Source organism: Pyrus communis, chromosome 12, assembly GCF_041283825.1.
Source record: "Pyrus communis isolate YQ-2024b chromosome 12, ASM4128382v1, whole genome shotgun sequence".
In the NCBI taxonomy this organism is placed as follows: domain Eukaryota; kingdom Viridiplantae; phylum Streptophyta; class Magnoliopsida; order Rosales; family Rosaceae; genus Pyrus; species Pyrus communis.
Genome location: NC_142576.1, coordinates 17,571,248 through 17,586,314, shown reverse-complemented (window position 1 = coordinate 17,586,314; position 15,067 = coordinate 17,571,248). Strand labels below are relative to the sequence as shown.

At 38.2% G+C, this 15,067-nt stretch overlaps 2 long non-coding RNA genes across 3 annotated transcripts; both read left to right on the top strand.

The window, feature by feature from the left end:
• Nucleotides 1-218: 218 nt before the first annotated feature.
• LOC148692413 (uncharacterized) lies at nt 219-1,405 on the top strand. Of its 2 annotated transcripts, none has more exons than XR_015954520.1 (3): nt 219-968; nt 1,064-1,141; nt 1,274-1,405. It is a non-coding gene; the product is annotated as an uncharacterized LOC148692413 (long non-coding RNA). The 2 variants fall into 2 exon arrangements; XR_015954519.1 differs by having other exon boundaries at nt 1,234-1,405.
• A 58-nt stretch (nt 1,406-1,463) lies between these two features.
• Nucleotides 1,464-2,827, top strand: LOC148692412 (uncharacterized). Its single transcript, XR_015953879.1, has 3 exons — nt 1,464-1,622; nt 1,725-1,798; nt 2,688-2,827. It is a non-coding gene; the product is annotated as an uncharacterized LOC148692412 (long non-coding RNA).
• Nucleotides 2,828-15,067: the final 12,240 nt, after the last annotated feature.

The following is a 15,067-nucleotide window of genomic DNA, read 5'->3' as shown; positions in this document are numbered from 1 at the left end:
AAGTATTCAGGTGATTAAGTTTAACCTGAGAGTAGCCAGGAATGGCAAAAGAGACTAATAGTTGAACATGTCACTAATCGAGTGTTTAACGTAGACGATCTTATAATTTTGAAGTTTTTACTTTAGAAAAGTAAGATTCGGCTGGGAAAGGAAAGCAAATTAAGTCCTAAGTACATCGGACTTTATGTGATTATCGAAGAGTAAGTGAAGTTGCTTGATTTACTTCCAGAGTTATTGTAAGAGCATGATGTGTTTCATGATTCAACATTTTTAGAAATTTCATCACGAAAAGAAATAGTGAGATTTGGAAAGGAGACAAAATAAGTCTTAAACACATCAGACCGTTTTTGACCACTAAAGGAATCGATGAAGTTGCATACAAGTGGTGATGTCTTCAAAATTGGCTAAGGTGCATAATGTATTATATTTCGATGTGTTGTCACTAGGTGGCAGATTCGTCACATGGAGTTCCGGTGCAACTGTTGAGAATTAATCCGGATTAAACTGGTTGAGGAACCAAGGACGACTTTGGATTGGAAAAAGAATGTATTGAGAGAGATTTATCCGAAGCTATTGTATGAGTTTAGATGATTAAGTTGGTTGTTGGAATTTCGGGGACGAAATTCTATAAGGAGGGAAGGTTGTCACAACCCGTCCCGGAATTTTAATTCCGAGGACGTGAAGTTATGAAAATGCTCTTAAACGGGACTAAGGGGCGTAAAATATGTTGTAACTTGATGATTTGGGGATTGGGTAGGATCCCACCTCCCTCAAATCTCTCCCTCATTCCCGTACCTTGTCTCTCTCTCTCTCCTCCCTCACAAATCTCTCATTCTCTGAGAGTTCTCTCTCTCTCCTTCGAACTCACACAGACCACCCACAAACCACCCCAAAACTATACCAACGAAGGATCTAAGACCACCATCGTACTCCTGAAGACCACACGAACACGATGGTACCAATTTCAGGTGAGTTTCACTTCGGAAAACATGGATTTCAATTTCACTGTGCGTGTGCACTGTTCATGCACACGTAAAGCTTGATGTTTTCTGGGATTTTGAAGCTTGTAGGAAGCTTGGTGAGGTCCTAAGGAAGCTCGGAGTGCTTCGTTTGAAGGATTTGGACGCCGGGATCACAAACTGTAAGTTTGGCCGAATTTTCGTATTTTTGGAAAAATTTGATTCCGTTGTTTTTAGGCCCTAAAACTAGTCCAACGTGGTAGATTATGTTTAGGGCTTCATTTTGGTATAAATTACGTGAAAAATGGACGTAGGAACACGGAGAACGATAAGTTCAAAGTTTGGCCGGAGCTGTCGGGGCTTTTTCCGGCGAAACCACGGCGAGTTAGGGGTCGAGACAGGTATGGATGTGTTCGTCTCGTCAATACCTTCATTTTGATATATAGTACGTCGAAAATGGTTAAGAAATGAAGAAGTTATGACACTTTGAAATTTACCCAGAAATTTCGGCAAAACACCATCTCCGGCGAAACCAGTCCGGCGACGCGAGGAAGAAGACGCGCGCGTGGGCAGCGCGTGAACAGGGCGCGTGGGGGCGCGTGAGAGCTCCAAATTGAGTTCTGAAAATTGTCACGCGTTCGTGACGTCGTGTAGATCACCGTGGTATATTCATACACCCAAATTGAGCAACGTATGAGAAAGTTATGGACGAATGTTTGGTGTATGTGCGTTAATTAATGTCAATTTTGGTTACTGTTTGTATAGGTGAAAATTATACAAAAGAAGAATGTAACCAATCTAGGGGAGGCTCAGGGACCTACGAGACGTCGATGTGATATGTGAGTGGGCAGTTATTTTTCAGTATATATATATACGTATGCTTGACGTATTTTAAAAGAAATACGAATTAATTATCCTGTCATATATGCATCATATTTTAATATGTGCATTACCATAATTATGCATACTGTTGCATGGTGCTGAGGAGGTCCAGGTAAGCTACGATTGAACTACTATCATCACATGCATTGGTAGTGGCATACATTTATATATATGTGTATTTGGTGCTGTGGACGCACAGGTAAGTACCAGGTAAGTGGTATTCATGGTTGTATTTCATTAGTAGTTTGAGATGCTTAGAGAGCTCATAATCTGCACCCCGGTGTTAGTGCTCCCGCCCAGGGCCAGGGCACAGTCCTTCACGTGATGTTCACCAGCACCACACGCTCGCCTTGGATCCAAGTTAGGTGCAAGCCTTGTCGTACAGACCACATTAGGTGGTTCCGACTCGTAGGTGACCCGCGATTATTCGCACAGTCTTCACGTGATCGTAGCACTAGAGCGTATATATTACACCCAGTCTTGTCGTACAGACCACGTTAGGTGGTTCCGACTCGTGTGCAGATTCAGTTATTGAGTTGAGATTGGAGCTCTATCTGCAGCTGTACAGGTCACGTTAGGTGACTCCCGGCTGCCAGATTATGTGTTATTGATGTGATTTACGCTTGAGCATTTACATTTGATTATGAGATTCTGTTGTGGCATATTCTCAAGCATGATTGATATATATTTGAGCATGACTGGCATATCTATACATACGTATATATGTTATTTTCTGGGAAACTATACTTGTTTTACAGCGAGGGGTTAGTATATGCAAAAGAGAAAAGAAGGTTTTGAATACGTTCGTTTTGCTGACCCACTCAATTTTGTTTTGCGCCCCTCCAGGTTTAAGGAAATGCAAAGGTGTGGTGACTACGAGGAAGTTCAACGGTGTTCTGACAGAATGGACCAAATAAGGACTCACCTTCGGGTGTTTCATTTTAGAAGTTGTATATTTTAAAGCTTCCGAACTGTGCAAATGGTTACGTCACTCTCACGTGTCGGCCAGCATGCCCTCCTTCGGGACGGGGTGTGTCAATGATTCCTCTCCTCCTTATTAATATAAATAAAGGCACTGTGTAGGGGGAATAACACACCCTTAGAATATCACATATTTCTCCACTTTCTCTCTCAGTTGCGCCCTCTCTCTCTCCTTATCAGATAAATTGGTCACAACACGTTATCAGCACGCTCATCCGTTGCGTTAAGGAATCTGATGTGGAAATTATTCGTCTTCAATAAGGGGAGTATTACGTTTCAATTATTATTTGATTAAATTTTCAATTTTTTTTCTTGTGCTCAACGTGATACAAGCCTTGGAGATGGAAAGCTGAAATTGAAGAAAGAATTTTCTGCACCAAACCAGTTCATCAATATCATCACCTAATCAGGTTCTTCCAAAACACCAGTTTTTATCTTGATATTTTTGTCACGGCTAAAGGCCTGAACCCATAACCTGATGCCTAGATGGCGTTGTGATCATTGACTGTCGTGAAGCATGGCTTGCAGCCATGCCCAACCACCGAGGCTACAACCCCTGACAACCTGTTGTCGTTGCCGACATGTTCTTTGACAAGAATTCATCGGATTTCTTCAAAAATCCGATCAGAAATTTCTAGAGTTTTAACTTTGAGATTTTCCCATTCTCCGTTTATATTTATGGGTTGTCCTCGAACCCACAGCTCTTCATCGTTATTTTTGTGCCAAGACTCGACCGCCTGAAGCTGTGGCGCCAATCTTCTTCTTTAGCGAGATCACCCAGCTTATGCTGAGGTGTCTAGACACCAAAACCCGAAGCCTTATTGGTGCGTTGCACTGGATCGTGCCCCTCACTGGACCTCTAGTATATCATGCACCGCAACGCACCAAATATGCGCCCTTGTGGCTACGGCTCTCCATGCACTGCGTTGCACTAGATCCCAGCTATACGCTGGTGCATTTGTGTCCACGTAGCATCAAAGTGCACCTAGTTTGGGCCTCCGTATGCAGCCATCTCTTGTGCAGCTGGGCCTGTGCCTATTGCAACCCCTTTTTTAGGCATGGGCCTTACGACATCTATTTGCTCAGCCCACATGTAGGCTTTGGTCCAATTTGTTGGCTCACTGACCTTTAAATCATCTATTTTTTAGGCCTTTTGGGCTTAATAATTTTTTGCCTAACCTTAATTTGGCCCGAAGTCCAATATTTAATTTTATTACAATCATAGGCCTTGAAGACCTACTTGCATATATTGCATATTTCTATATATATTTGTGTTTGTTTGTAGGTACACATGAACCCGAAGTTCATATATCTTTCGAAAACCTGAAGTTTTCGAAAAATATGCCTTTGAAAACCCAAAGCTTTTCATGTAAATTTAACCCAATACATGTATATTAGAACCCAAATGTTCTACTCCTATGTGAATGGATTGATTTGTCTCCATTACACTAACCACATTCTTGTCCATTATTTTGTGACAGGTACATGTTGAATTTGAACAAACTCAATTTTACCGTTTTAGAAGTCTCCAAAAGAAACTATCTCAAGTGGGTTTAAGATGTGAAGCTTCACCTTACCGCAAAGAATTTGCGAGCATCCATTGAAGCTAAGACGGATAACCCGGTTTGCGAAGCTGAGAAAGCTACTACCATGATCTTTATCTGAAGACACCTTCATGATGCACTGCAAACTGAGTACATTGCTGAGGAAGATCCACGAGCTTTATGGATCATTTTGGCTGATCATTTCAATCACCAAAGGGACATCTTCTTGATTGAAGCAAGACTCGACTGACAACATTTACGCTTCCAAGACTTTAAGTCTGTGAATGAATATAATCATGAAGTTTTTCGAACCCGATCACTTCTCAAGTTATGTAACGAGGACTTGACCGAAGAGGATCTTCTGGAGAAGACATATTCAACCTTCTTTGCAACCAATATTGTTCTACAACAACAATATAGCCTCAGAATCTCACTAAGTTTTCAGATTTGATCTCTGTTTTACATCTTTCTTGGGCCCTTACAAAACACATTTGCTACATTACATGTTGTGTTCTTCTGTAAACACCATCAAATTAAGATGTCATACAATTACAAAAAGCATGAAATCATTAAATATAGCTTTAGATATCTTTGTAAGATTTCAATTAATAAAAAAAAAATCAAAAAAGAAAAATCAATACAATTAGCACAATGTGAAGAATTATCTCACATTTATTAGAGAAGCCTAAACCAAAAAGTGAAAAAAAAAAAAAAAAAAACTTTTGATAAAAAAATTTATACAGCAGTAATTGACAATTTCATTAACATATGAACCTCACATTGCAGATTCTTAAGGACACGTCCACTCTCAAATCCCGTAGGGGATAATGGATTAAATCATCTTTCTCCCCCAAAACTCCTCCACCCCATTCCAATCCACTGGGCTCTTGGGGGAGCCTAGTTGCTCACCTAGGCTAAAATCGACTAACCTAACCCTTAGGTCATGTGACGCAAGACTGACGTCAGCTACAATTAAAAAATTAATTAAAAATACCAAAAAATTATAAAAAAATCATAAAAATTAATTAAAATACAAAAAAAATATAAAAAGATAATAATTTTTTTTCTATAAATACCTCACTGTTGTAGGCATAATTTACTGAACAATTATAGAGGAAAAAGAAAGAGGGGGTGCGACACATAGAGAGAGAAGAGAGAGATGTGTAATTGTGAGGTGTGTGTTATTCCACCCCATTGTGCCTTTATTTATAGTAGAAGGGAAGGCAAATTCCTTACCCCAATAGGATTACAACTCTAATAGGATAATATATAGTCTAAAAGATATCCCAAATATGATAGGATTTACACGATCACATTCTTAATCTAATAGGCCTACAACACTCCCCCTTGAATGTGTAAATACTCAAACAAATGGCGCATCAGGTCTTCAGCCATGAAGTAAGTACAATTGATGAAGTTGTCTGCACAATGAGCAAACGCGAGTCTTAAATCAACGGAAGAATGCATAAATGGTAAAACTTACAAAACCTAGCTATGGTAAAACCCAAGGTAGGATAAAAACCATAAACTAAGGAGAAAAGTGAGAAGTTGCATTAAGTCAAAACTATACGTATTTTGGATACAAGTAGAAGAGCTCACAAGAGTATGACCAGCCTAAGATGAGTGCCTCGTCAAAATCTAGTTAGGTAGCAAAAACCCAGTGGGAAAAATGCTCCTAATCGTAGGGAAAAATAGTACATTAAGATCAAGTAAGTATACTTCTGGATATGCCCCCTAAGTTTGACAAAACTTCCAAATGAGAACTGCAAGCATTGCATATGAATAGTTAGGCATACCAATTCCTCAGACAAGCTTTTGGAAGGTTGACTTCGGCAATGACGTCGTGTAGAGGTCGCCCAGGTTGTATGGGATTGGCTTGCATGACTTTAATGTGATGTAGACACAATATGTCTTGGCGTTGACTTTGTTGATGTATCATGTCTTGGTCGTGACATAGTCTTCATACATTGTCGTCGGGACTCAACGATGGATGAAAATATCAAGTACTTCGAATATGTTTAACAAGAGCTCTCAACCATGTCTCATATGTAACGTAGTGAAGTAAAGTGAGTCTTGGAACAATTGGAAGATTTCGCAACTAAGGTCATATCTTAGACCTCCAAGATATTGCTATATCCCTAACGGTAAAGATATAACCATTCGGGGATGTGCCTTGTGCGGGTTTGATAAGTAACATGCATCAACATAACAACAAGGCAAGCATCATTTCAAGGATCAAGGGGATCATATCCACTCAGGATGCATTTGGATTAGCCCAAATTCGTAGTACCTTAAGGGTAGCAGAAATACGTCTTTAATACCAATTCAGTGGAAGCGTGTAGACGCGGTGCTGCATCTTTACTAATAGATCAATAGCAAAAGAGATGTCTTATCTAATGCAATGAGTTAAGTACAACAATGCGCAAAGTTGAACTCAGATATGGAACTTTGGATTCCATAACCTCTTCAAGGGTCTCATTTGCATATAGCGTATGGAAGATCATAGGTATGCTCAAAGGTAACACCTGTATCGTCAAAACAACGCTTGAATTTCAGGTCAAGGAATAAACGAGTTTTCCTAAGATCCTTCATCTCAAATTCCATCTTTAGATGTAAGAAACTCAAGCTCTTCCAGAATCTTAGTGAGATTCATGTCATGGACATAAACTATAACTCTAGCAATTCAGAATAAGACTTTATAGTTTAACACGCAAAGGCATTCATTCATATCCACGACCGATCAAATAATCACTTAAATGGGTATACCACATCTGCCGAATTGCTTTAATTCGTAAGTGAACGCTTCTAACAAGTTGAGAAGGTGTTCTGTGGTTTGGAATTATTTGAACTAGTCATATCGCACTATTTCATTCATCTCATTACGCTTCATTTCCCACTTATAACACAACAAGGTTACCTTGGGCAGTGTAGGAACTACGGGTCCAAAACACACTTTGGTAAGGAATTAAACCTGGATTGTGATTTCGGTTGTCCAATCAGTTTTACATTGTCACTAATTAACGAAACATGGTTCGATATCATTACTTTTCATTTACATCGGTAGCTACCATATAAGTGAAAACATCATCGATGATAATTTCATTCCAATTCCATTATCTCATCCAAACTAGTATACTGGACCAAGAACTTCGAGTCTTGGGAGTAATCCGGATTCATCTTATGAGATAGAAATGATTTGAGACAGCGATCGAGTATGCATTCATACTGTGTTGTGATCTTCCTTTTCTAAGGAAGTGAATCCTATGAATCGAGTGATTTATCATGTTTCAGGCCGAGACAGATTGATTGGCTATCCGCCGATGTACTGAGTCATCCAACATAGGCGGCCAAGCTATCTAACAGGGGTGGCACACCCTTCGGGGATGTTGACTCAACGTCTGTTAAGTACGTTGATCCTTGGAGGCATGTTTGCAGCTGGTATATGATCTCGTCACTTTAGCTAGATTAGAGGAATGCATCTGGAGCAACATTTTGAAAGCAAGAATTCATCACACTTATGCAGTACGAGAATCGAGATGAGACATAGTGGGCAACGTCTACGCAAATTTGCATCGTTCTACACAAACGTTGTTGTTCTTATCTCCCCTTAACGACGGAAAGACTATCTCATTGAAGTGACAATCCACAAAGTGAGCAGTAAAGAGATCGCGTCCAAGGGCTCTAATGAGCTAGTGCGAAAGAGAATTGCAATCGACAAAGATTGACATCCTTCTTTAAGGATCCATATTGGTATGTTGTGGCAGTGTAACTTGGCACATGGAATGCACACCCAAAACATATAAGTATGAAACGTTGGGTTTGTACCCAGTAACCAACTGTAACATCGAAAATGAATGAGTGACAATGAGCCTTAAGCCGGACAAACATAGCTGCATACAAGAATGCATAGCCTTATGTAGAAACTGAAAGCTTGGTGTGTTCCCTAAGGTCCGAGCAATCATTGAAATTATGCTTTATGATCACTCTGCAAGGCTGTTTTTGGGGGTGAACATGGGAATTCAATGTTCAATTATAAACTCAAAAAACATACAATACTTATGAAAAAAAATTCAATATAAACTCTCAAGAATTATCCAGTCTTCCAGACTTTATGGGATAATTAGGGTGGTGATCCCTTAAAATTGCTAGGAGGTTTAGCAACAATATATATGGACAAACATGTGACCAGTTTGTCGATTCATCAACCAAAATCATAAAATATTTATATAACCGCATTTTTGTTGGATTAGTCCACATATATTCCCTTGAATCTACTGTGAAAAGAGGGTGATTTTATGTCTTTGCTAAGGATGATATAGAAATCAAATTTCCCAAATGAGCGGGCTTGGAAAAGTGTGCTTGTAAGCACATGATCCTTACTTTAGGTAAGGAGATATGTCGTAGCACCATTGTTCAACCTAAGTGCCCCAAAAGGTCATGCCAAAGCAAGTAAACTGTTTGAATCACCCAGCTTTAGGCCGTCCATATGTGGCGTGTCCTAGTTAGGAGGTAGCGCAGTGGCCCTAAAATGAAGCTTCAAGCTCATTTTTTGAGGTGGTGCAAAGATATATTACTTTATTTTCTTCTATGGTTTCATTCATGATCATTGTTCTCTCGAATATCCTTAAAACTCAACGACGTTTTTCCGAAACGGGGAGAATATAAAGTCTTTTAGATGGTAATTTAGTACCATTCATACAACAAGAAGCGTGCCATGCTCTTAATTAAGTTGGATAAACCTGAAGTTGTTGCTAGATATGTGGTTTAGGTATAAATGTAGTATGTGTAGTATCACATTCATCGAGACAACTAACTTTCCCACATTCGTACCTTACCACATGCTTAATTGAATTCAGTCACATGTATACAAGAAACATGATTCAATTAACTCATATTCGAGGATAATATTGATAAGATTATCCATAACTAAAACAAACACCAAACTTGAATCCAAGAACATGGAAAAATGTTCACAAATTAAACCAAAATTTACTAAGGGGATTCAACCAACAGGGCCATCCATGTCGAAATTTTGCTCTTCCAACGTGTTCGGTGGAGCAAAATTAGACTCACATATTGACTATGAGAATGGTACTCCTCAAGGACATTGGTAGGGGTATGAGCAGATGCGTGACCAATGATCTATTCCACCGAGATGAAAGTAGATTCTACAGGGTTGAGGTTCGGGAACGGACCAATATCCCTTATTCTTGGAGGTTTAGGTCTTAGGTGCCAAGGATCACACTTCGAGCATGATGCCACACCTTGGTAGGCTCTGATTCTACCATTTGTTGTAAAAACAAACTCGAAATTGGATTGTGTGAGAGATAGACCTAGACTTAGGTTTGAAAAGTTATAACTAAAGCTGGAGAGGTCTGTTCAGAGCATATATCTTGGTAGGCCCTAGCTGAAACTGGGTATCACCATTCGGTAGACTTCAGCTGAAGCTGAGTCTATTCCATTCTCTCACATTTGTGGTAGTAATCAGATCCGAGAATTCGGTAAACTTACGCTCTCTACACTACTGCTTCAAGAGTGAGTTAGAAACATGGAAGGATGAGAAAAGTGTTCTCTAGTCAAAATTCGATCAGATTTATAAACTTAAGAATCATACTCATTTATAGACATAACTATGGTGTGCTTAAGGCAAAATCTGTCATGATTAAATGGTCCATATGAGCGAGCCAAAGAGCCATGAAATCCTAGTTCGAAAGGGTAATGCTTTAAGCATAAGTCTTCGAGTGAAGAGCATGGCGGAGACTTATTCAGCTTTTCCATGCCATTATTGGCTTCAATGGTTTCTCAGCTTCTTGATAGTCAAGTGGAGATTCACATCTTGTACCCACATAAAGTGGTTTTGGTCAAGAAATGTCCAAATCGATGAAATCAAACTTATTACGGTTCGACAATCCACTTAATGGAAGGAACAAGATTGTGATTGGTGCTATGAAAATAAGATATCCATAAGCATCAAATTTAGAACATTCGAGTTCGAAGACATGGTTTATGTGAAGAGCATCGGGTTATCATGGGTGTATTGTTTCACGAAAACTTCGGGTTTCAAATGCACTAAATTTGAAACTACAGGTTCAAGTTTAGTTATGAACTTCCTGTTCATAAAAGAAGGTACCTACAAGAACACATAATACAATATACAACTAAGTGTAGTGGATTTGAATTGCTTCAAGAACTCAGCGGTTCAAATAAAATAAAATAAAATATTGAATCATTAATGTCTAAAAGTGGGCTTCAGGCCAATAATTTTGGGTGCTTGTTAGATTAATGGACTACTAGTCACTTTTAATTAATTCAATAAATTGGACCATTCATAGTTGATCATAGAAGCAAAAAATAATATTTGTCTAGGCCCATTTATTATTTAATGTTAGCTGCAGGCCACATAAGAAATCAGGCCCAAATAGGCTGACATGCAAAGCAAGCTGCATGCTTGCTGCAGTGTCACAAGCCGAGAAAATAAGCAGCCCAGCAGCATTAGGCTGTTGGCTGTGTAACCCTGGGTGAGCTGGTATGCGGGCCGAAAGAGAAAAAGGGTCGGCGGGTTGGGCTGTCATAGGGCCCAACTGATGCAAGCTTGTTCTGAAAACAACCCCAGCAAGGCTAGGTTTTGTTGGAAAACATGGTAGAGACGGCTGTGTGTGTAGCTGCTGGTGCATGGCAGCTATCAAAGGAGGTCGGAGGCATCGTAAAGGAAGGGAGCTATCAGCAAAGATCATAGCGATAGCGCCATGGGTGTCCAAGAACTCGAAGATTCAAATTGAATCTTCAAAATTCCCGATGAGATCGCAACTTGAATCTCGTGATTTTGTAGTCGAAAGTACTGACATCACTGAAGATGACGGCTGCAGGCCGTCGATGGTCTGCAAGACGGTGCAAATGGCGGTAGAATTGGACTTTGAGCTTCGCAGACTGCGGACTAACTTTGTTTTGGGAAGACGATAACAAAGTCGTCGTTCTGGAGGTCTGTTGCTGAGCAGTAGAGGCTTAGCTCAAATGGCACGGCTTCAGGCTGCGACTCAGCCATATTTTTCTCTTTTTTTCTTTTTCGAGATTTTTATTATTTAGGGTTTTCAGAACCCATAAAGTTAAATAATAAAAAAAATGCTTCCATTTCATTTAGATTTTTTTACTCACAAATTCCACGTAGCGAAATTATAATTGTGTAATACATGAATATATATATATATATATATATATATATATCGTAAGGAAAATATAAATATAAGAGTTTATGCATTATGGGGAATGTTTTCATGTTTCATGGTTTCAAATATCTTAATTTATTTTAAAAGAACCTGATTGATAGAAAACAACTGAGGCTTTGAAGTTGTAAAAGATCCTTCTTTGAAAGCCGAACTTTCATCTCCAATACGGTATTACGTTCAACAAAGAAAAATCAAATGAATCAATAGCATGTAGATCAATTCAATATAACAATAAATTAATCATAAAAAGAATGACTAAAACATAATACTCCCTTGATTGAAATTCAAACTCTCTTTAGCACGACGTCAAGAGTGTGCTAATAACGTGTTGTAGACATAATTTACTGAACAATTATCGAGGACAAGAAGAGGGGATGCGACACATAGAGAGAGATGTGTAATTACGAGGTGTGTGTTATTCCACATCATTGTGCCTTTATTTATAGTAGTATGGAAGATAAATTTCTTACCCCAATATGATTACAACTCTAATAGGATAATATCTAGTTTAAGAGATATACCATATATGATTGGATTTACACGATCACATTCATAATTTATATATGACTGCAACACTAACTATGTTCTTCCGCTTTACACCACATTTCAATATTTTCAAATACTTTCAACCAAACTTATATTATCATTTGAAATTAAAAATAAAATTATCTTTCGTTATTTTATAAAAAAATTTAATAATATTTTAATACAAATTGTCTGGGCTATTCAGTTTAGGAATGAAGATACACTTGAGCAGTTACTGTTCACTAAAGATAGTTACTAATCACTTAGGCCCTTAAGGAGATTGAATTGCCTATTACTTGTGGAGTTTTTTAGCGGTGAAAATGCTTTTAACTAAACCACAATTTTGCTCATCACCGCCAAAAATTGATTCCCTGTTACAATTGTTGTAATAAAAAAATTTGGCAACTATGGAGCCATTAAAAAAAGGGAGTTTTAACGAAAAACCCACGGTATTATTCACTTTAACAAAAAACCACATTTTTACACTAAAAAGTCAATTCTGGTACTATTCACTTTACCCTTTATTTTGTCCTTATCATTAAAACTCAAAGTTTTCAAGCCCTTTTCATTAGTTTTCTTTTAAAAAAATTGGGATTCTTTGGCCTCTTATTTCGTTAGAAAACTATGCGCTTGAGTTCAACAATTTTCGTTAAAAAATTGGGATTTGAGGTTGATGTTGGTGAGCTTGATTTCCACTGAAAACGCCACCGTACCCATGTCGTCGGACAAGGCGGAGTGGATCAGGATCATCCCTTCACTTGTTTGATGTCGCCGAAGCACCACTCTCTCATTCTTAGGTTTCGATTGCAGCGTCGGAAGCAGCGCTAGAACTCCCCTCCATTTTTAGCGCTTGTTTGTAGCGTTGTTTAATTTGGGGTTTTTTGAATTTTGCAACAGAAAACGGAAAATGTACGGTATAGTCCCAAATAGGTCATGTAAGGCGTATTGGTTCCTCTTTTGTGAGAATGAGGGCCAATGGCCCAAAATTAATGCCCACATGTAGCCTTAAAGGTCAATGCGTTGGGTGGGCCAAAAGTGTGAACTGGCCCGTTACTGCCAAATGGCTATAGGATGATCCAGTCTGACATGAAACTTCACTTATGCAACAAGTACGCATGGGGAAAAATCGTCCGAAATGTTCAAACTAAACCATTTCAAGGGGTTGTCACTTAATATTATAATCTAGTGATATTTTTTTCACTTATAAATGAAAAGTCTTAAGTTTGAATCTCATAAATGACAAGTTCGATAAAATTTATACCCCCACCCCTCGTGTAAGTGTATCTTCTACAAAACCCAATCCAAGCAGTTTGGTTTGACTTTTATAATGACAAGATGCAATTTTAGATTGAACCAATTCAAATTATAATTAGCTTGGCTTGGTTTGGTTCGGTTTGGCATATTTGGAAACTGCTAAAACCAAAACCAATTTGAACGATGATGCTACATTGATTGGTGAATTGTTTAAGACTTGAACCGAATCAAACTGAACTACGCTTATCTCTACAAAATGAAATTCACTTGTTACATCAATTACTAATGATAATTGACATATTAATTCACAGTCTAAAATTGTAATTTGCTTAGGGTAATGATTTTCAGCCTCGTCATATTGTTTATGCCTACTAGTTCTCCTTTACCTTTGTTCAATATAAAAGAATATAACAAACTAAAGTGCATGTGGCCAACAAGAGACTACATAAATTCCACCTCATTCTCATTCTTTCATTTATAAATAGTGCATTACTCTGTCTATGTCTACAATCGCTTCATAAAATTCCGGTTCAATCTATAAACATAATATTGACATTTGTTTACTACATATATAAACAATTATATATTTGGTTTTCTAATTCTTATTGTTGATCGTGAATATTGTTAATAGTCGCTCACCAGCGTGTACTTTCCACCAACTAGTATATAACGAGAGAAGCAAATCCTTGATGCAATATTGTCCTTGATGCACTAGTCGTTCATAAGTCATGTCGATTCAAGTGAAAACATGCGTGTGTGTCATGCATATCTCACCTACAAACGATAGTGTTCACGTACAATAACAATAAATATTGAGTTAATCTCAGTTTACTATTTTGAAATTTTTTTTGGTGCACCCTTCAACTAGGTATATGGTTGCACGGACTCTGGCAGCGGCTCCTATTGTTGCAAATGCAATAGTTCAGTACCTTGGTTTTGATAGAACTCTCTAGGAAGCGAAGTGTTTACAAAAGTTTGGAAAGATTTATGGCCCTTACAAATGAGGAGACAAAGGGAATTCTTCTGTTTCGATATGGCTGTTCTGCTTAAGCTTGATTTGAAAGGTACTCGGAGGTTTTTCAATGCTTTTTTTGATCTAGAACCTTGTTATTGGCATGGGTTCTTGTCATCTTGACTGTTTCTTCCCGATCTTCTATTTTTTGGGCTTTCACTGTTTTCTCGTGCTTCTAATGCTAGTAGAATAGAAATTATGGCCAAGGGGACTCCTCCTTTGGTAAAGGTGATCAACAACTTGATACAAGATAGAGATTAAGATGACCGATACTATTTGTAATATGAAAATTATGTTGGTGAATTTGCATAATAAAGATACTTATTGTTAGCCTAGTTGGCACCAAATTGTTATGAATTAGCAACTCTTCAGAAAATAAACCTAATGCTGTTATCGTTACGTGTAATCTTTAGGTCTTCTACAGTAGACCGTAAAATTAAGTGTGATACCATTAGCATTGGAATTAAACTCCTAGAATAGGCCGGAAAATTTGAGTGCTATGATAGTGGTTCTTATTTTTGAGTTCAATGTATAAAACTTATGGGTGTGATACCTGTAGAATAAATAACTAGAGAGAGAAAATAGGTAGCCATTCATAAAATAGAGAAAAATAAAAAGTTGATGGGTCCCATTTACTATATAAAACTCATCCATATGAAACTCACATCATTGTGACAATAGTGTAAT